The sequence below is a fragment of the Arvicanthis niloticus genome, chromosome 2 (assembly GCF_011762505.2).
Source record: "Arvicanthis niloticus isolate mArvNil1 chromosome 2, mArvNil1.pat.X, whole genome shotgun sequence".
Classification (NCBI taxonomy): Eukaryota; Metazoa; Chordata; class Mammalia; order Rodentia; family Muridae; genus Arvicanthis; species Arvicanthis niloticus.
This window is the reverse complement of record NC_047659.1, coordinates 126,712,729-126,733,672: the sequence shown is the minus strand read 5'-3', so window position 1 is coordinate 126,733,672 and position 20,944 is coordinate 126,712,729. Positions and strand designations below refer to the sequence as shown.

The window sequence follows — 20,944 nt, the reverse complement described above, 5'->3', positions numbered from 1 at the left end:
CAGGGTCTCACAGTGCAGCCCTGACTAGCCTCGGACTTGGAGCAATTCTCCTTATTACAGACGGTCTTCACACTGTTTAGAACTCAGTTGTAAGTCTGAGCCAGAAACCTACAATATCAAAGAGTAGGACAAACATTCATAATTCAGACAAAACCAAAGCAGCATAATAAATTAAAAAGAGACCAGTGCACATCTCTGCTTCCGTAGAGTTTATAGTCAGAGTAAGTTAACACGATAGATATGGGATCCATAATGCGATAAATGTTTGGGTGGCAAATAACAGAGATTGGAATAGGTGATACAGATCAGTTAGGAATGAAGGCCCAGTTTAGGCAGTGGGTGGTAACCAGCCTCCGTAATGAGCAGTGATGTTATTGGTGCCTGATAGTCAAGCCTTTTACCATCTCCTCCCACGCTGACCAATGTGACCCATAGGATATTGGGGAAATGCAGAGCTTGAGTTCCCGAGATTAAGACAGAAAAACACTGTGACTTCCTCTTTCCTCGCTCTTCATCATTCCTGGGAAGTCCCACACAGTGAGGTTCACATGGGCAGTTACCAAGCCTCCAGCCAACAACAAACTCAGCTTGGCAGCCAAATGGATAAACTATCTCCAGGGTTCATCCTTTAGTCCCAGGTCAGCTGATGTGGCCCTGACCCCTAAAGCCTTTAATTATGTGTGTCGTGTGTGGCGTTGGTGTGGGTGGGTGGGGTTGGGTGTGGCAGATGCATGCACACATATGCATGCACGATGAGGCCAGAGTGTATCAGGTGTCTTGCTTTATTATTAGTCCACCTTGCTCCCTTGAGATAAGGAAAGCCCCAAGGATCCTGTATCCCACCCTGCCTTGGCACTGGCGTTAACGATGTATGTGTGGCCAAGCCTGGCTTCTTACTTTGGATATTGAGACGTTCATACTTGGTCAACAAGTACTCTCACCCACTGAGCCATGCCCAGCCCCAAAATCAGTTGTGTCGATGGATTTCTGGTTTTGTTGGTTTTTTTTTTTTTTTTTTTCCTAATGCTGAGGATGAATCTTCAAGCACATGCTGCTCCAAACTCCTGCTGCTGTCACTTCCTCCCAACGGCAGACAGTAATTGTCAACCATGAGCCAAAACAAACTTCCTAAGTTTCTTTTGTTGGAGCATGACAGCAATAAGCAAGTGACTAGGGACTGGAGAGAGGGCTCAGTGGTTAAGAGTGCTTGCTGCTCTTGCAAAAGGACCTGGGTTTGGTTCCCAGCACTCACACGTGGGCACAAAATCTTTTATAACTCCAATTTCAGGAAATCAGAAGCTTTCGTCTGGTCTCTATGTGTACCAAGCATACATGTGGTATACATACATACATGCAAGCAAAACATTTCATATATATATATATACACATATATATGTATATACATATATATGAAGAAAAGCTAAAGGAATAAAAGTAGCTATTAAAAAAATAAAGGTAGAATTGAGATCTGGAGAGAACAGTTACTACAGAACCTGCCCTAAAGGGTCCCATCATGTATAGATACATGGACATCATGTATAGATATAGGACAGTGGGTTTGTTTGGGGGTGGTTTACTTTTGAGGCAGGGTTTCAATGTGTCATTCTAGCTGGCCTGGAACTCTCTATATAGACCAGGTTGGCTTTGAACTCACAGAGATACATCTACCTCCCTAAGCCACCATACCCAGCCAAAAAAAAAAAAAAAAAAAGATGTTTTATGAGATGAGTTATATACCCTCCACCGACAGATATATCAGAACTTAACCTCCATTACTCCATAATATGATTCTCTTTGGGGACAGGATATTTGTGGGGGAAGGGGTTGCAGTAAACCTTATGGATGGTATTCAGGAGTCCTAAGCCCCTGCCCTCCTCCCAGGGTCTAGGATAGAAACTGTGATGGGGCTCAGTGCTGGGGGCTGAGTTGGGACAGGGACTCCTCAGCAGCCTAGGGCCTTTCCCTCCCGTGAGCTTGTTGGGGTGGGTGGTCCAGGCCTTCTTACTCATTAGAGGCCATGTAGGCCATGAGGTTCGTCACCTTTGCTGTATTCATTGTCATGATAGGAAATGAGCGTTATTAAGTTACGGAGTCCGGATTTTTATAAAAGTAAATCAACTGGACATGGTGACTCACACCTGTAATCTTGGCACTTGGGAGGCAAAGACAAGCAGATTTCTGTGAGTTCAAGACCAGCATGGTTTACAAAGTGAGTCCCAGGACAACCAAGACAGACATAGAAATCTTGTCAAAAGACAGAGAGAGAGAGAGAGCTGGAGGAGCAAAGACAGAAGGACTTATCCAGGAGAGACAAGACTAAATAAAGCAATCTTGCACAAACAAGAGGGCCTAGGAGCTTCTTTAGTCAAGATGCTGCTGCATATGTGCAAGTGCCTGGGAGCCTGAGTTCAACCCCCAGAACACACATAAAAATGGAAGGAAGAACCTACCCCACTAAGTTATTCTCTGACCTCCACATGTATGTCATTCATAACATGTATGTTCTTTTCCACAACATTCAGACACATGTATGCACACACACACACACACACACACACACACACACATACAAATAATATATATTTTAAGAGAAAAATTAGATCAATAGGATGGATGTTAAAATCTAATCTAAAGGGCTAGAGAGATGGCTCAGAGGTTAAGAGCACTGGCTGCTCTTCCAGAAGTCCTGAGTTCAATTCCCAGCAACCACATGGTGGCTCACAACCACCTGCTGTGGGATCAGATGCCCTCTTCTGGTGTGTCTGAAGATAGCTACAGTGTACTCATATACATAACATAACATAAATAAATAAATAAATAAATAAATAAATCTTTTTTAAAAATCTAATCTAAACAGAAGGGGACACGGATGCAAACATGAGGATGTCATGTGAAGATGAAGGCAAATATGGAGGGATGTTCCTATAGATCAAGAAACACCAAAATTCCCCCATCAAGTCCCGGGAGCTGAGATGCCTGCAGAACAGACTTCCTAAGCCTTCACAAGTGCTATCAGACTACTTGGCTTCAGACTCCTGGCTGCTGGAACCAATAAATGTCTGCTGCTCAAGTCACCCAGTATGTGACATGTACAGCCCAGCCCTGGCATGCAACTACAGGTAATGTGGGAAATATGCTACTACAGGTAATGTAGGTAATACACTGATTCAAGTACTCTGAAACCTGTTACTGTCTGTCTCCGAATGTAAAAAGATGCCCAGTGTGGCTGCCGCAGGCACAGCTACTTTCTTACTCTCTGGAAGTACCTAGCGGACTGGAGCCGAGTTGAGTTTCTCTCTGTGGCCCACAAGCCTCCAGCAGCAGAGCTCTATGGCAGGTCTGTCTCCAGGTCTAATGTCTGAACAGTCTCGAAGCACGGGGTTAGGAATGGTTTCCACTCAGAAAACATGTCTAACGTGGCTTAACATAGGACAGGGTGAGCACTGCATTAATTTATTTTGTTTTCTTTGTCTCTGTGAATGGGTTTTTCTTGGTTGGCTTTGTATATTTGGGTTTTTTGGTTTTCGAGACGGGGGTTTCTCTGAGTGTCTCTGGCTGTCCTGGAACTCACTCTGTAAACCAGGCTGGCCTCAAACTCAGAGATCCACCTGCCTCTGCCTCCCAAGTGCTGGGATTAAAGGCGTGTGCCACCGCCATCCAGCTCTGTGTATGGTATGTATATAGTGTATGCATGTGTGCACATGTGATATGCAGGTACATGCCTATGTGTGCACATGTGGAGGCCAAAGGTCAATGTTGGGAATCTTCCTCTATTTCTCTCCAGTTTTTTTTTACCCCAGCCAGAGTTTCTCACTGAACATAGAAGTTGCCATTTATGCTAAAATGGATGACTAGAGGACCCCAGGATGAATGCGTGCTAGGATTAGAGATGCAAGCCACCATCTTGCATAGGTGCTGGGGATTGGAATGTAAGTGCCCGTGCTTGTACAGGAAGCACTTTACCCACGGAGTCTCCCCAGCCCTTCACATGGTGTTTATTATCTTCTGACTGGATCCAAGTACTCCACCCTGATCAGCACCCTGCCCTCCTAAAGGCTAAGTCTCATTTCCAACCAAGGCTGAAGGAAGCTAAGGCTGGGAAAGCCAGGAAAGTCCCTCAAGGCCTCAGAGACTGCATTAGCCATTGCACAACAGCCAACCTGTGCAAGACAGTCAGAGGCAAAAACCATGCTGAACCGAGGCAGCTTCCTGTGGGCCCTGGATGGTTGGTGTCATAGTTAGCATCAGCTGTCAACTCGACACAAACTTAGAGTCACGTACAAGGTGGGGACCTTAACTCCAGAATGGCTGGGATCAGAGTGGCCTGTGGCTGTGAGGCGTTGTCTTAATTAGTAATTGACATAGAGGCGCCCAGCACACTGTGAGTGGAGTCACCTTGGGAGGAGGCTGAGCAAGCCAGAGGCTAAGCCAGCAATCAGGGTTCGTTCAAGTTTCTGCCTTTTCCTGCTTCAGTTGCTGTTCTGGCTTTCCTGAATGATGAAATAAAGCCTCTCCTCCCCAAGTTGTTTTCAGTCAGGGTATTTTACTATAGAAACAGTTGCAGATGAGAATAATGGGCTATCTCTAGGTATGGGAGAAGGAAAGTAGAGGTATGCAGTACTTTGGTATGAAATGTGGCCCAGAGCCTGAGGTATTTGATGTACTGGAGGAGCTGGAGAAATGAGTATATTTTAAGGGCTGTAATTTTATCATCAACGAATTAATCCTTTGGGTGATATATTATTAATTTTCTATGTGATGATGATGATGATTGAGAGGTGGTGAAAAGCCAGAGGTAGTAGGGCTGAGAAGATGCCTGAGTCAGCAAAGTGCTTGCTATACAATCATGAAGACCTGAGTTTAATCACCAGAACCCACAGAAAATGTGGGCGTGGTGGTACATAACCCCAGTGCTGGGAAGTGGAGGCAGGCAGATCTCTGAGGCTCACTGGCCCACCAGCCTAGCCTACTTTACAAGCTCCATGCCAGTGCAAGACCTTATCTTAAAAAAGAAAGATAGAGTTGGTCCCCGTGGTGGGGGTGGAATGTCCATTCTTAGTCAGGCACGGTGCACAGGCCTTTAATCCCAGAACTCAAGAGGCAGACAGGGTTCTGTGACGTCAAAGCCAACCTGGTGAACATACAAACTCCAGGCCAGCAAGGACCACATAGTAAGACACTGTTTCAAAAACAAAACACAGTAGATGGAAAGTTCCCGAGGAATGACACCCAGTTTTCCCTTTAATACCACCTGCACACACACAAAGAGCCATTCACTCCCACATGCGCGCACACACACACACACACACACACACACACACACAAAGGAGAAGGGAGAACCTTGGTGAATGAGATAGGCACTGGAGTAGGTCCTTGAGGGAATCTTGCCTGTGGCCTCTTTCTGCCTTGCTCCTGCTTCCTGGCTGCCATGATTGATAGCTCTGGTCCTCCATGATCTCCCATGAGCAAAACAAATCTGTTCTTATTGTTTGTTTGTTTGTTTGTTTTTGGTCTGGAACTCACTCTGTAGACCAGGCTATCCTCGAACTCAGAAATTTGCCTGCCTCTGCCTCTGGAGTGCCAGGATTGAAGACGTGTGCCACCTCCACACGTGCACCGTCCCCACCCCACCATGGTTCAGCCCCCTCCTACCTTTTAGTTATTCAAGTCAGGCATTGTGTCATGGTGATGAGAAAGTGGCTAGAGGGCCAGTGAGATGGTCCAGCGGGTGGAGGGGTGTGCTACCTGAGCCTGCAGACCTGAGTTCACGCCCTGCAATGAGTCCGTAGTAGAACCAACTCAAAAAAAAGTTATCCTCTGACTTCACACACACACACACACACACACACACACGCACGCACGCACGCACGCACGCACGCACGCACGCACACACACACAATGTTAAAAGTAATTAATGCATTGGATACAGGGAAAGGAAAATAGAGTTAGGTAGAGGGCATGTTTTTCATATGCCAGTCTTGACCCATGCCTGGGATGGAGGCCATACAGAAAGGCAGCTAAGATCAAGGAGACAGCAGGAAACACAAGGGTCTCTTCACACTGCACTCTTGTCTACTGCATCAAAAATTTCAGTATAAGTATCAAAATTTGTTGTGAAAGTTACCCACATAGAATCAGAATTCCTTTTAACATTGATATTTCAAAGTTAAAATAACAGTGACCCATATGTATATGACTGAATGCAGCCTGTCCCCTTTCCCAGTTGAAATCCTACAACATTCTAGATACCTCATAAACAAGACTATACACTCCATTTGCAGTAAAAAGACATAGTTAACTTCCTTGTACAAATTGTGTGGCCCATGGTTTTATTAGTTTGTAACTCTATTCAAGGAATCCTGGGATCATCCTCTGATATTATTTATCAAAAAGGGGGAAAATGACAGAGTGGTGTTAGCATATACCTTTAATCCCAGAGCCAGAGACAGGCAGACCTCTCTGAGTTTAAAGTCAGCCTAATCTACTTAGTGAGTTCCAGGACAACCAGGGGTACACAGAAACACCCTGTCTCTAAAATAAACAAATAAACAAATAAATAAATAAATAAATAAATAAATAAGAAAGATAAATAGAAAAGGGAGAGAGTGAATAAAAATATATTTTAGAAGTCTTTCAAACAATGCAATTTCAGAAGATACTAAACTAATGTATATGGTGCCACTGAGACACTGGAGCTCACACCTACACTTGGGTGTGCACTTTTCCCGGTCCCCTCTATACTAATCTCCATGCTTAAATCTTGGTTTAAATCTCTTCCTAACAAACTCCAGCCCTGCCTCACACAGTGTTATCGGGAAATTCTTTACTGCAGGGAAGTCAAGAACCCTTTCACCTGAGTACAGTTCTCTGAAGGACACTCCACAGGCTGATGCAGGTGCCAGTGTGGCACTTCTCTCTGGTCCAAACCCCACTGCTGCTGACAGAATGTTCACTTCTGTAGTGGCTTAGTCTGATGCTGCTTGCATTCAAATACTAAATTATGTGTTGCTCCAAGATGAGGAGATCCTTGTGTATATTTGTTTTTGTTGTATAAACCTTGCCCCACCAAGTTATCTGTGATTGGTTAATAAAGATGCCTAGAGTTTGTAGCTGGGCAGAAGAGAAGTAGGCAGGGCTTCGGTTCTTGTGCTTGTTCTTGTGCTCTGAGGCAGAGACTACAGGAGTGAGGAGAAGGAAGAAGTCCCCAGGGGATAGTGGATCATGAACACATGACCATGAGGGCGGCTCGTTGGAGTAGGAGCTCCTAAGCAGAACATGGCAAGAAATATCTCCTCCAAAGGGCTGGCCTCACTTCTCCAGCTCTGCCCTCTGTAGCACTCTAAGCTCAGGTTGATCCACGCCACTGCTGCTGCTGTTCTTGGTGGTCATCCCATGGTACTGGCATCTCCAGTACACTGGGGTCTTCCACTGCAACTAGGCTTCACCAATAGCCTCTCATAGGCTCTCTTCATGGTGCCAAGCCTTAAATCCTTTGCATGAACCCTTCATTCCTGAGCTCTCAACTGCAACAGAGACTGCACCTTTACCAATGGCCTTCCATGGCCTCTCACAGTGCCAAGCCTCCTCATGACCCCTTCATGCCTTCAAAATCAGTACCACCTGAGTGACTCTTACACATTACCAAGTCCAGCCATAGCACTAGATACAACCTTGGCTATCTCTGGAACATAGCTTCTTTGTGCTCTCAGAAAACACTTCCCAGAAGATTTCACCTCAGTGATGCAGGCCTCTTAATCATCGATAATTTCTTAGCTCCAGTATCCAGCATCAGTTGTCCCTTCTGTTTTTCACTCTAAAACCAGAGCCACCCACGTTCTACGGCTTGCTGGGGCTAGAACCTGCCCCCACCCCACCTTATTCTATCACCAGCTTTCTGTTTTCCAACTCCCTCACTGCCTAAGCTAGCTGTCCTGGAATTTGCTCTGTAGATTGACCTTGAACTCAAAGATCTGCATAGCTCTGTATCCTGTAATGCTGGGATTAAAAGTGTGTATCACCATACCTGGATTTAAGCTTTTCTTCACTTAGAACCTGCTTTGTCCCAGGTTGGCCTTGCCTTTGTCGCCTGGGATTAAAGGTGTGTAGCACCATGCCTAGATCTAAATTTAGTTGGATGGGGTCTTGCCCCCAAATCCTTTAATCTGCTATCTCCTAGAACATAGGATTCAGGTCCATTTCACTTCATGGTGCCCCTTTAATACTCGAACCATATATTTTATATTTTTCCTTTCTCAGCTTACTATGCTTGTTCAAAAGGCTCTTCATGAGACTTAAGTAGAGAACAAAGTCTCTGCTGGGCATTTCTGAGACTTCCTTTATAATGCAATTAATCTGAGTCTCTGCACCTTACCCTCAGGCAGACTCTTCAGACAAGGGCAAAAGGCAGCCACATTCTTCACCAAAATATCACAAGAACAGTCTCTGGGCTACATACTAACATTCTTCTCCACTGAAATCTCTCAGGTCACCTCTATCTACAGTTCAAATCAATCTCAGCAACAAAGTCTTTCATATTCCTACTAGGATAGCCCATTATGTCCCATTTAAAGCATTCCACTGCTTTCCAAACCCAAAGTTCCAAAATTCACATTCTTCTAGACAAAAGCATGGCCAGGCCTATCACAGCAATACCCCACTCCTGGTGCCAACTTCTGTCTCAGTTATGGTTTTACTACTGTGAATAGACACCTGATCAAGGCAAGTTTTATAAAGGACAGCATTTAATTGGAGCTGGCTTACAGATTCAGAGATTCAGTCCATTATCATCAAGGAAGGACCATGACAGCATCTAGGCAGGCATGGCACAGGAGGAGCCGAGAGTTCTACATCTTCATCTGAAGGCTACTAGCAGAATACTGGCTCCCAGGAAGCAGGATAAGGGTATTAAAGTCCACACCCACAAAACCACACCCACTCCAACAAGGCCACACCTCCCAACAGTGCCACTCCCTGGGCCAAGCATATACAAACCATCACAGGAACTAAATGATCAAAAGCAGAGTAGAAACCCCCAAATCATATTTATCACAGCACTCTTCCTTTTGCAAGGCAGACTCATGCTCATCTTTCCAAGTTCAGACCAAATATCAACATCTCTGAAAAGGCCTCCATCTTCCTCTGTAGCTGACGGCACTTCCTAAAGATGGCTACAGCAACATCTCCGCCAGGTTCCTAAGCTTGAGCAGTGGACTTCTGTACAAGAGGTACCATGTCAGTCAGACACAGCACTTAACTCTCCTGAAAGTCAACCACCATGTAAAAAGTGTATCTACCCTGAGACCACCCAGCTGCTAGCATCAGGCATCAGACCAGGGAATCCATCCACAGGGTGTAGAAGCTATCCATGGGGTGTAGAGATGGACGCACTCCATGCAGGAGTGTGCGGTGCAGGCTCTAGATGCAGGGCATGATGCTTGCTGTGAATTTTCTTTTTCTTTTTTCTTTTTTTTAAAAATAATTGGAGATTGTGATGATTTAAATATGCTTGGTCAAGGAAATGGCACTATTAGAAACAAAAATGCATAGACTAGCTGGGCGGTGGTGGCGCATGCCTTTAATCCCAGCACTTGGGAGGCAGAGGCAGGCGGATTTCTGAGTTCGAGGCCAGCCTGGTCTACAGAGTGAGTTCCAGGACAGCCAGGGCTACACAGAGAAACCCTGTCTCAAAAAACAAACAAACAAACAAACAAACAAACAAAAATGCGTAGACTATTGCCAGAGGCCAGGGTGGGTACCCTTTCTCTTCCTCCCTCTCCCCGTCCCTGCTTCGATTTGTTTTTTTCTTACAGGGGTTGTGTTGCCCAGGCTAGCCTCAAACTTGCAGTCTTCCTGCCTCTGTTTACCCAGAACAAGAGAGTATTTTGAGTTCTGTACAAGAAGAATTTGCAGAGTGACAAGGGAAGCCCGGAGAAACACCAGAGACCTTTGGAAGCCATGGGAAGCTTTCCAGGAGAGGTGAATGTTATCTCTCAACGGAGCACACAGTAGAACGGCAGATCCAGTCCAGGGCTCCCCAGCCCCATCTCCCTGCACAGAGTCCAGAACTTTGACTCTCAGAAGCACTTCAATCATGGAAGCTGAACAAGTTTCATGACAGCAGCATCCGGCTGGTATTAATTACTTCCACATTTATTAAGTGCCCCATTAACCTTGGCTCTGACAGCATTGTTGGCTTCCCAGGTTAAATCCACACTAAATATTCAATTATACACAGCAGAAGCAAGTGCACATTTGGCAGGGATTGCCTTACTCTTCCTGAGAAAAGCACTTTTCCAGTTGAATAACGATGGTGCCTTTTGACTGTGTAGTGTTTTCCTCTTGAGGGACTTGTACAGACTGGATGTCATCATCTCCACTGAGTGATGATGAACTCACTCAGCAAAGGGATGTGACTGGCCCTCTCATCACTTACCCCACTCTTCCTCCAGGGCCACACTCACATTATGTTGGCTTTGAAGCTTTCTCCATTCCCACATCAAACTCTCCAGGCCGTGCCTGCCATTGAAGGAAACACAGCACGTAAGAGGACAGCTGAGCCTAACGGCTCACCACCTCGTGGCGGCTCTGTGACCTGCGTTTGCTCACTTGAACCTCCCACCAATGCTGATGATGCTGAGGCCAAGAACTGAGTGGAGAACCTCGAGTTAGCTGTATATTGTATTCTGTATATCGTTGCATTCTGATTAGGAGGTGGCCCCTCAAAAAATTCGTGTTGGAGGCTGGAGAGATGTCTCGGTACTTAATAGCAAGCACTTGTTGCTCTTACAGAGGACCTGAGTTCAGTACCCAGCACCCACATGGCAGCTTACAACTGTATAACCCCAATCCCAAGGGCTTTGACACCCTCTTCTGACCTCTGTGAGCAGCAGGAATGCCTGTGGTGCTGATACACACATGCAGGCAAACGCTCAAACACATACATGAATCATAAAAAGCAAAAAGCCTCCTTGAAGTCCTGGTTCCCAATGTGCTCAAGTTCAGAGCTGGGTTCTAGAGAAGTACTTAGATCTTGAGGGCTCTCCATCCATTGGTGGATTCATAATTTGATGGTGTTATTGGGAAGGGATGGAAGTTAGGAAGCAGAGCCTCCTTGAAAGCTATAGATTACTGGGCAGAGCCTGGTGGGAGGAGCCTGGTGGGTGTAGAAGATGGGGGTGGGGAATCTTTATCTAGCAGTCTCCTCTACCTTCCCATGCTTTCCTGGCTGCCAGGAGAGCGGCTGTACTCTGCCACACCTTTTCTGCTGCAGCCCACAGTAATAGGGCCAAGCAATCATGAACCAAAACCTGTGAAGCTGTGAGCCAAAATCAATTCTCTCTCTCTCTCTCTCTCTCTCTCTCTCTCTCTCTCTCTCTCTCTCTTTTTTTTTTTCGAGACAGGGTTTCTCTGTGTAGTCCTGGCCGTCCTGGAACTCACTCTGTAGACCAGGCTGGCCTCGAACTCAGAAATCCGCCTGCCTCTTTCTCCCAAGTGCTGGGATTAAAGGCGTATGCCACCACGCCCGGCCCAAAATTAATTCTCTTTTCGACTGTTTCTCTCCAGTTTTTGTCACAGCAACAGTCCACTTCATACAACATTCATCGGTGTTGTAGCCAGGATTCAAAGTCAGGACTTGGAGCTCCTTGGCTAAACCACAGACAAACCTGCAATTCATTCACTCAAATAGGCATTTACTGAGTACATACAATTGAATATTTTTGTATTATTTTATTTTATATGTACAGGTGTTTTGCCTGCATGTACGTATGTGCACCCCACATGTGTGCCTGATGCTCTTGGAGGTCAGAAGAAAGCATTGGATCTCCTGGAACTGGAGTTATGGACGGTTGTGAGCAACCATGCAGGTGCTGGAGACTGAACCCAGTCCTCTGTAAGAGCAGCCAGTGTTCTGAACCACTGAGCCACCTTTCAGCCCGGAGCCATGCTCCGTGGCCAGGACCTGCAGTGTCGAAGGAACATGTTCCCCGCCCTAAAGAGTTATCCAGCAAGGAAGGCAGACTTAAAGCCCCTCCACAGGGTGTATGTGAACACCATATTAACAGAGTTTTCCGTGGATGTGTCTGCACATGTGGAGGTCAGCGGTCAACCTCTGGTGGTGGTTTTTTTTTTTTTTTTCTTCAGGTGCTTTGTTTGTTTTTAAGTGATAGAAATAGTTTGTTCATTATTTATTTTTGCAAATTTCACTTGTTCACCCATTTTCATTTGTGCATCTACCTGTACATTCCTGTGTGTGAGAGTGCTGGCATGCCTATGTGGAGGTCAGAGGTCAACCTCAGGTGTTGGTCCTCAATTTCCACCTTATTTGAGGCAGATCTCTTGTTGGCTGCTGCACACACCAGGCTCTGTGGCCCACGGGCTTCCAGGGATTCTCCAGTCTCAGCCTCTCTAAGCTCATCTAGGTTTAACTGGGATCTGGAGATCCAAACCCAGGTCATCATGCTTACACAGGAAGAGTTACCCACTGAGCTGTCTCCACAGCCCAGATAGTTATTAAAGAGACAGATGGCTCCCAAGAACAAGGGTGGTCTAAAGAGCTAGAACAGCATCGAGACCCCAAAACCTACCTGGTTTGTTTGGTTGGTTTTTGTTTTGTTTTGTTTATAAGACAGGTCTCATTGGGACCTGGGGTTTGCTATTAAGCATAGACTGGCTGTCCAGCAAGCCCCAGGGATGTACCAAACCCTCACCTCTTCTTCACTTGGATCACAAACAGCTTCTTGTGTGCCGGCTGGAGAGTGAATTCATGCTTCGTAGAGTAGAAAGGCACTGTTGGGAAGATAAGTCAGATCTCTGGATGGGTTGTTGGTTTTTTTTTTTTTTTTTTAATTTGGGGGTCAGCAGCTCTTCCCTTACTTTTATATTTTGTAACTAAGCAACGGAGAGGATGCCTATATTTTCTCCAAAAATGTTACCGGGCACTTCTTTCTCCGAGTCACAGGTTCTCCAGCTATAAAAATGGGAACAAAAATAGCACTAACAAAAGACCTGAAACAGCTCACACGTTCACCCATAGGGGACTGTTCGATAGACGATGGGCATCTATACTGTGGACCACGACCATGTAGCTTATAAAACGGGTGGAGCAGGCCAAGCATGGTGATATGTACCTGTAATACTAGCTGAGGCAGGAGGATTTTGAGTTTGAGACCAGCCTGCACTGCAGTGAGAATCTGTCTAAACACAGAAAAGCGTAAACCAGAAAGCAGGAGGCAGTTCCGAATGCTGGAAAGGAATCCTTGAGGCAAACGGAAGGAAAGGAGCCAGTGCAGGAGATAAAGGAGCATCCTCACAGTGCACACAGGCGTCCAGCAAGGATGTGCAAGAAACATGGAAAGGGCCGTTCCAGGAAGGGGACCTAGCACCTATAGTCTGGAGGAGACTTACTGGGGTTGGTTTGTCTGTTTAGAGGGAGTCTGGCCATATAGTCCAGTCTGGTCTTCCTGCCTCAACTTCTCCAGTACTGGGGTTACAGATGCATGCCATCACACCAGCTCAAGATTTAGTCTGTTTATTTATTTAGTTATGTACTACTCTGTATTGTAGAGAAAAGGTCTCATGTATCCCAGTCCAGCTGAGGCTAGCCTTGAACTCCTAACTTTCTGCTCTTCCCCAAGTGCTGAGATTACAGGAATGGGTCTCACATTTATTGTATGTCATTTTGTACAGTTGGATTTTATATTGTACTCATGTATGTTTCTGGAGGATATATATTAATCAGTCTAAGAAAAAAATAAATATTTATAAGTATTTTTTTTTCTGAGACAGGCTTTCTCTGAGTAGCCCTGGCTGTCCTGGAACTCACTCTGTAGACCAGGCTGGCTTCAAACTCAGAGATCCACCTGCCTCTGCCTCCTGAGTGCTGGGATTAAAGGTGTGCACCACCACCACTGCCTGCCCAGCTTATTTTTAAATCTTAATTGGTGTGTGTGTGTGTGTCTGTCTGTCTGTCTGTATGTATGTATGTATGTATGTATGTGTGTGCACATGCATGAAGACTTGAAGAGGATGTCAGATCTCTTGGAACTGTTACAGGCAGTTGTGAGCCACTTGACAAAGGTGCTGAGAACTGAACTTGGGTCAGCATCAAGTTCTGTGAACCTCTGAGCTGTCTTTCCAGCCCAAGAAAATCTGCATATACCATTCATGTGAGGAAAAAAAATTCAGTCACTATTCCTGTTCTCATCAGCCTCTCGAACAATGATATTGTTATTTTCAAAGGAGAGGTTACATTCATTAGCCTCTGGGAGAATCTAGAAGGATTTGACCATGTGTTGTTTACAGTGGGATGGCCGAGGACTCAAGGGCCAAACAGGAAAGGGGGGAAAGAAGAGGAAGAGACAGGAGAAACAGAGGCTATGTCTACATACAGTGACCTCTGGGTAAAAAATCCACAATTACTTTAGTGCCACTGAGACCGATAGCTATGTGAGCTGCCTGCTGCTTTGTTGTCAGCTGCGCGGTTGTCATGGTAATGTAATAACCTCCGATAAGCTCATTTTCAATTCTGAAACATTTTAAAGAAAAGCAAATATCCGTAATCAGCAGACCGGCTGCAGTGAGAGACAAGACACCCATGGGCGAGAACAGCATCAGGGTGACCTTTCTGGGGCTGAAATCTGTCTTAATGCTCGTGGGCTGAGCAGAGAGCAGTGGGTCAGAAACCTGGGCAGCCATCTGAAGAGCCAGAGGCGCGTTCAGTCATCATTTTCTGCTCCAGTAGGTCTGATGTGTGTGGTGCTTTGACCCAGTTCCCAGTAAGTGCACAGAGTGCCAGCTGGGACCACATTTGAAAAGCCACTGTCCTGATGGATCTGTACTGGGCTCTGAGTGGAATACTCCAACCTCCTCTTGCTCTATACACATCTACTCCACTCCACTGGTGTCCTCCATCACCAAGTGGCACAAGGTCCTAACATCCTCACAAGAGTTATCTTGTGACAGACATATTGTGAGCCAAGGGCTTTCAGGGCAGCTTCCAAAGCAGAGGTCTATATGTCACCGTATAGACAAGTGGGTGGGAAGACGGGCGGGTGTCTGCCTGTTCTTGCTAGAATTCTTTCATTCAGCTGGCTCACGGTAGGGATGACCAATAAGGACCACTGGGCCAGAGAGAATTGCTAACTATTTATTCACTATAAGTATATGTAAGGAAGGGCTAGAGCTGACTGGAGAGAACTCAGAAGTGCTAGAAGTTGTCTTCAGGAACCATCATTGACTTCAGTGGATTCTGATTTCCTACAGAAAAGGATGTTGAGGGCCAACAAGTCCAAAAACCAGCTTGTTGGTCCAACACACACAGCTTGTTGAATAGAGACACAGCCCAACCTCAGCACCAGCAAATGAGGCAGGAGGATGACCAGGTCAGTGAGTGGTACCTGATCCTAAAACAAAACAACAAAAACCAGGGGTGAGGATTAGAATCTCATAGAGCATGAAGCCCTGGGTTCCATCCCCAGCCCAACATGGTGGAGCACACCCATGAGCCCAATGAAAGAGAGGGGCGGGGGAAGAGGAAGGAAGAAAGAAAACAGTTAGAAATTTAAAAATAAAAGTAAATAAAATTTTAATTTTTAAATTAAAAGAAGAGACAAATACATAAAGAGTTTTGGTAGCAAGCACAGTTTTGCTTTTAAGGGTCTGAGATACAGTGGTTTGTTGGAAACAGGCAGGCAGGGGAGGGCAGCAGTACCCACTGAGCTCTGAGCCAAGCCTGTTCAGGACAAAGAGCTGCCTTCCTGGTTGAGGACTGGATGAGCAGAGCCGGGGATGGGAGCCGGCAAGGCCCACTGGAGGAACTAGAAACAGAAGCAAGAGCAGCTGGAGCTGCATCTCCTCTCTCCAGATGCTGCAGCCTGTCAGAAACAGGAAGGGGAAAGGACTCCTCTTCCACCCCAGGACAGAGTGTTTTGTTTTGTTTCTCGCCTACTCTGCCTGGCTCCTCTCCAACACTAGTTCTTAAGGCTCTGGACATACACAATTCCACAGGCCCCTGTCCCGGGATCCAGGAACAGAGGGCAGCAACATCCGGTATCCTCTGCCAGCCCCGCTCCTCCAGCTTCATCGCAGTCCCCAGTCCCTGGTAACCACTCATCAAATTCCTATCCGTACCATGGTGTGTGGAACCGGGACACTGGGCAGTCATTTTAGCTGATTTGTTCAATTTGTTTCCTGGGCTTTGGGCAACCCACTCCATCTGTGGATGGCTGGAAGCGGCTTCCAAGCAGCGTGCCTTGCTAGCCACTGCCCAGGAGCTCCCCAAGGGCCGCCTTTCATTCTCTTTCCAGGGGTCTGTAGAATACAGCCCTGGGTGTTTCCAAGGCACGAACCGACATAATAAGCGCAAGGCGTCTCCATGGCACCTTTCATTGAGCTTATTGGAGCGTTCTGCAGTTGCCACGGAACACCGAGCCAAATCCCAGGATCACATTCTGAACCCCAGGAGTTGCACACCACTTTATTAGGTAGTTTATTGGCACATCAAATCTGGAATCTACCACCTTCAGTTCACATATCAGTCCAGAGAGAGAATCTAACTTACCCAAGATTAACGGTCCCACCTGCTCCTCTTCCCTGAAAGGCATGATGCCAGGGATTTGACTGGTGGCCTGAAAGGAAAATCAAGGCAGGAACGAAGAGGGGTGCTAGAGACCTCAGGCTATTGTGAACCCAACAAGAACAGACTCTCCAGAGGCAGGCTTCACTGTAGCTCGTTCAACTGGGGAGCACAAGATCTATTTACACTTTGGGGGAGTGAGTAGGACACTCAGGATGAAGGCCAAGGTGTAGGGAATGCTTTACTTGCATGAAATAGAACTTGAGGTGCTTGCTGTCTGGACATGACTTTGTCCAGATAGAAAATGTAACCTATAACCTGGCCACTGGTTATGACTATCTCAAGGATGACAGAGATGGGGCCAAAAGGCTATGTACGTGCTCTGGAACATGCAGGCCCCAGGACAGAGAAGGAGGAGTCCTGCTCCTGCTGGCTTTAAGACGGGATTTTCAGGGTCTGGACACACTTCGACATCACTGGTGCTCCAGGTCTGTTTGGCTCCAGGTCGGCAGTCCTGGTTGCAGGTCTCTTCTGGTCGCGGCTCCCTGTTCACCCGGCTCCCACAACCCCGAAGTGTAAGTTTGTAGACATCTAAATTTTGAACCTTGCTCTCCTACTACCCCTGTTGTGGGAGAAATGTCCTCACTGATCCGTTAATAGGAATGCACAGACCTCTGATGAATAGCAATATGGCTAACCGCCCTTCCCCATGAAATGTACAGAACTGCATAGCCTGGGTGGGAAATGAACCCCAGCAATCTGTTGCAATTAGTAATTCCTCTTTTGTTATTTTTATCTGATTGGGTTCACTTCAGACCTGTTTCCTATCTCTTATTTATGACTAAAGGCCCTTGGGTGAGGAAAACGGGGGTCAAGGACACTGTTTTCTTTTATGCTCTGCAAATGTTTCTATGCTTCCTTCCTCCCCCCTTTAAAATAAGATTTTCTTCCCAGAGCCCCCTACAAGCTTCTAAAATTCCTGCCTCTCCAATCGCCTTTTCACCTTGGCTATAATTATCTTGGGAGAATTTAGATTCCTTATCATGGGTTTATGACAGCTCCAGCTTGAGGACATCGGCCTGGCTTCCATTCTGAGGTCTTGTCAAATTGCCCTCAATGGGAATTATTGTTAAATTTTTTTTTTCTTACAGGGTGATAATGGGATTGTGACTATGTTAAAGAAAGAACCCTTATCTTTTTTGAGATATGTGCTGAAATATTTGCCAGTCTGAGATTTGCTTCAAATCTCAGTCCAGTGAGGGAGATGACGAACACCACAATTGCTTACTGAAATTATCAGTCTCCGCTGGCTTTCTCTCACAATTCTTCATTCCTTTTCCAGTGCTGAGGGTGGAACTCGGGACCTCATGGATGCTTGGGAGGGGTTCTTCCACTAAACAGTTTCCCACCTCTCTTGCAGGGACCCCTTTGCTTCTTCTCCTTTACCCTCTCACCCGAGTCTTTGGATCTGTATGTTTTGAGCCTGGGGATGGATTTGCCTCTGGGAGACTCAGCAAAGAAGAGGATCTTAGTTTTGAGACCCCATCTCTCTGGGCACGTGTTGGCTCATCTGGGTCCAGGCTGACAGAAAGCAGCTGCTTTCTCACTTGGGTCATTTCTTTTTTGACTTTGTTATTAGTGTGTGTAGAGGTCAGGGGACAACTTAGCAGGGTTGTCCCCTCTCCGTCCACTTTATGTGGGTCCCAGGGATCTGACTTAAGTGGTTGGGCTTGCATGGTAAGCGCCTTTATCTGCTGCACCATCTCTCTGGCCTGTATTCCCTATTTCTACTTCCCATTTTCCTGTCTTGAAGGTAGACGTAAAATTTCCAAGGTCTCCCCTACCCCCACCCTACTCCTGAATCCTGTGCCCTTTGAGGACGGAAGAAAGGGAAGAAGGAGGCAGCTTAGAGAAATAACCATCATTTCCAAGATCTGGACCAGCTCCAGCTCCCTGGTGCCCAGGGTTTCTTGGGAGGTCTCATGACACTCCAGCTGCAACAAGTGCAAATGGAGCTCCTATCCCCTCTTAACTTGGTCCCCACAAGCATCCTGACCTCCCTCCAGTCATTCATAGACTCACTTGGGCATCCCTTCACTTCCCTCATCTGGCTGCCCTGCTATGCTCATCTAGGCTATCCTGGTCTAGGCTGTGCTGGTCTAGTCTATGCTCATCTTGTGGTGCTTCCCTTAGTTACCTTTCACCATTGCACTGCTTCAGGCCATAGGCATACTAGCCTGGGCTTTCTGACTGGATTCACTTCCTTCAGGCTGCTGCCAATGTTCCCCCTCTCAAACCATCCCACCAGGCTTCGAGAGCCTCCAATGGCCTCTTTCTGTAGAGAACAAGAAAGAACTAAATTCCTTAGTGTAGCGTTTGAAACCCTGCATAGCTTGGTCGAAATCACCTATATTTCCTGCTGGTGGAGCCAGGAACTCAGGTTCATATCAAAACAAGTTAGGGCCTTGATTAACACTCCAGAATCCTAGGTCCTACTCCAAACAGTTGAATTAGGAGTCAATCAGTCCATCGGAGAAGCACACAAAGGACGGGACGACATGGCGATCAATTGGGAATTAGTTATGTACGTTTGAGCACCAGAACTCAGATCCCTGGAATCTATGTCAAACAACATTCCTGTGATTCCAGTTCTGGGCAGGCAGAAATAAAAAGACCCTGGCGGCTTGCTGACCAGCCAGTCCAGTGGAATTTGTTCAACAAGAATGTCTTGGAGAATAAAGTAGAGCGCCTAGAGAGATAGCTCAGCAGTTTAAGAGTTCTTCTTGCAAAGGACCTGGGTTCGGTTCCCACCTATCCCTCACATTGGGAGGTTCACAGCTAATTACAGAAAATAGAATGCTCTTTTCTGGCCTCCACAGGTACCTGCACATATATTTGAGACAGGGGCTCTCTACCTAACCCTGGCTGTCCTGAAACTCAGTATGTAGATCAGGCTGGCCTCAGAGGCAGAGATCCACCTGCCTCTGCCTCCTAAGTGCTGAGACTAAAGGTGGCACATGCTACCATCGCTCCGCTATAATTTTTTAAAGGCCTATATTTTAAAAAGTAAAAGTGGGGAAGTGATGGAGAAAAACCCCCAATGCTGACCTCTGACCTCTGGCCTCTGCCCACGCACATGCATGCCTATGCATCTGCAATGCACATGAGCTTCTACACACACATGCATGTGCACCTGCAACACGTAAGAGCCTCCACACATACACAAGTACACTCCACACACACAAAAGATCCAAGGGCCCTCCCTCCAGCCACAGTAAGTATCCCACCCCTGCCCTTTGTTCATACTAGACTGATTTTCCCACTTCTCTTTGAGGCCCAATCTCAATGCCACGTCCCTCACAAAGCCCCCGCTGCTGGCTGGCAAACTGAACCTGCACCCACTCCGCTCTGAGAGCACTAAGCACACTTCTGTTACAGAGCATGCACATCACACTGTAAACAATGTTCTGCTTGCCGTCCTGTCTAGAGTGGAATCTCCACCAGAGCAAGCCCCAGAACACCAGGGCTCCCCAGTGCCTCACTCAGCACAGAGCAGTGCTTCATAAATATCATTTCATTCGATCGCATCTTATTCTTCCTGGTTCCTGACCACCAAGCAGGGTGCTTAGCTCCAGTGGGTGTTGCCTGATGGAAAGATTACAAAAGAACGGGTGACAGCTCAGAGGGACGATGAGACACACAAATCACTAGAAGTGATGCCTTCTCCTTGCTTAGCGTTCTGGAATGCTTGTCTGTAAGAGACCAATCTGAGGGAGCTGTGAACTGAGTCAGAGCCTGGCTTCATGAAGTCACCACATCTGAAAGGTTCTGATGTTAATCAAAAGCCACGTATGACATTTATTTATTTATTTATTTATTTATTTATTTATGTGTGTGTATGTACATTACACATATGGAGGTCAGAAAAAACTTGTGTGAACTGGTTCTCTCCTTGTGCATCAGGGTCTGCAGAGCCTTCTCACCCCACTGTGATGAATGCATGTGAACCCCACAGAGCCATCTTCCCTCACAGTCCCCCTGTCATGAACTACGGGTCAGTCTTAATCTTATCACATTGAGAACTTCACCTGACCGGATCTACAGAGACCTCCACTGGCTTTACTCCGTGAGAAATCTGCTATTTGTTGTAAGGCTGGAGGAAATTTGCCTCAGAGTGCTATAGCTGAGCCAGGGCGGTTACACTGCTCCGGAATGAAACACAAACGCTTGTTTTGACTCAGGCCCCCACTTACTGTCTGTGGGACTGGACATAGCATTCCGCATTCTTCAAGGTTCAGCTTTGTTAGTCCTGCAGTGGGAGACCTAGGTGTCCCTAATCCTGATGGCTGCTGAGTGGTGAAGTCATGGATG

The 20,944-nt window shown here is 46.5% G+C and overlaps 1 protein-coding gene across 1 annotated transcript in view; it reads left to right on the top strand.

Annotated features, from left to right (window-relative positions):
* Nucleotides 1-2,863: 2,863 nt before the first annotated feature.
* The window catches only part of Ghrh (growth hormone releasing hormone), a 30,902-nt gene continuing 12,821 nt past the window's right edge, over nucleotides 2,864-20,944 (top strand). Inside the window, exon 1 of the mRNA XM_034493760.2 lies at nucleotides 2,864-3,119. The gene's annotated coding sequence lies outside the window, so the exon portion shown is untranslated. The remainder of the gene's footprint in view (nucleotides 3,120-20,944) is intronic.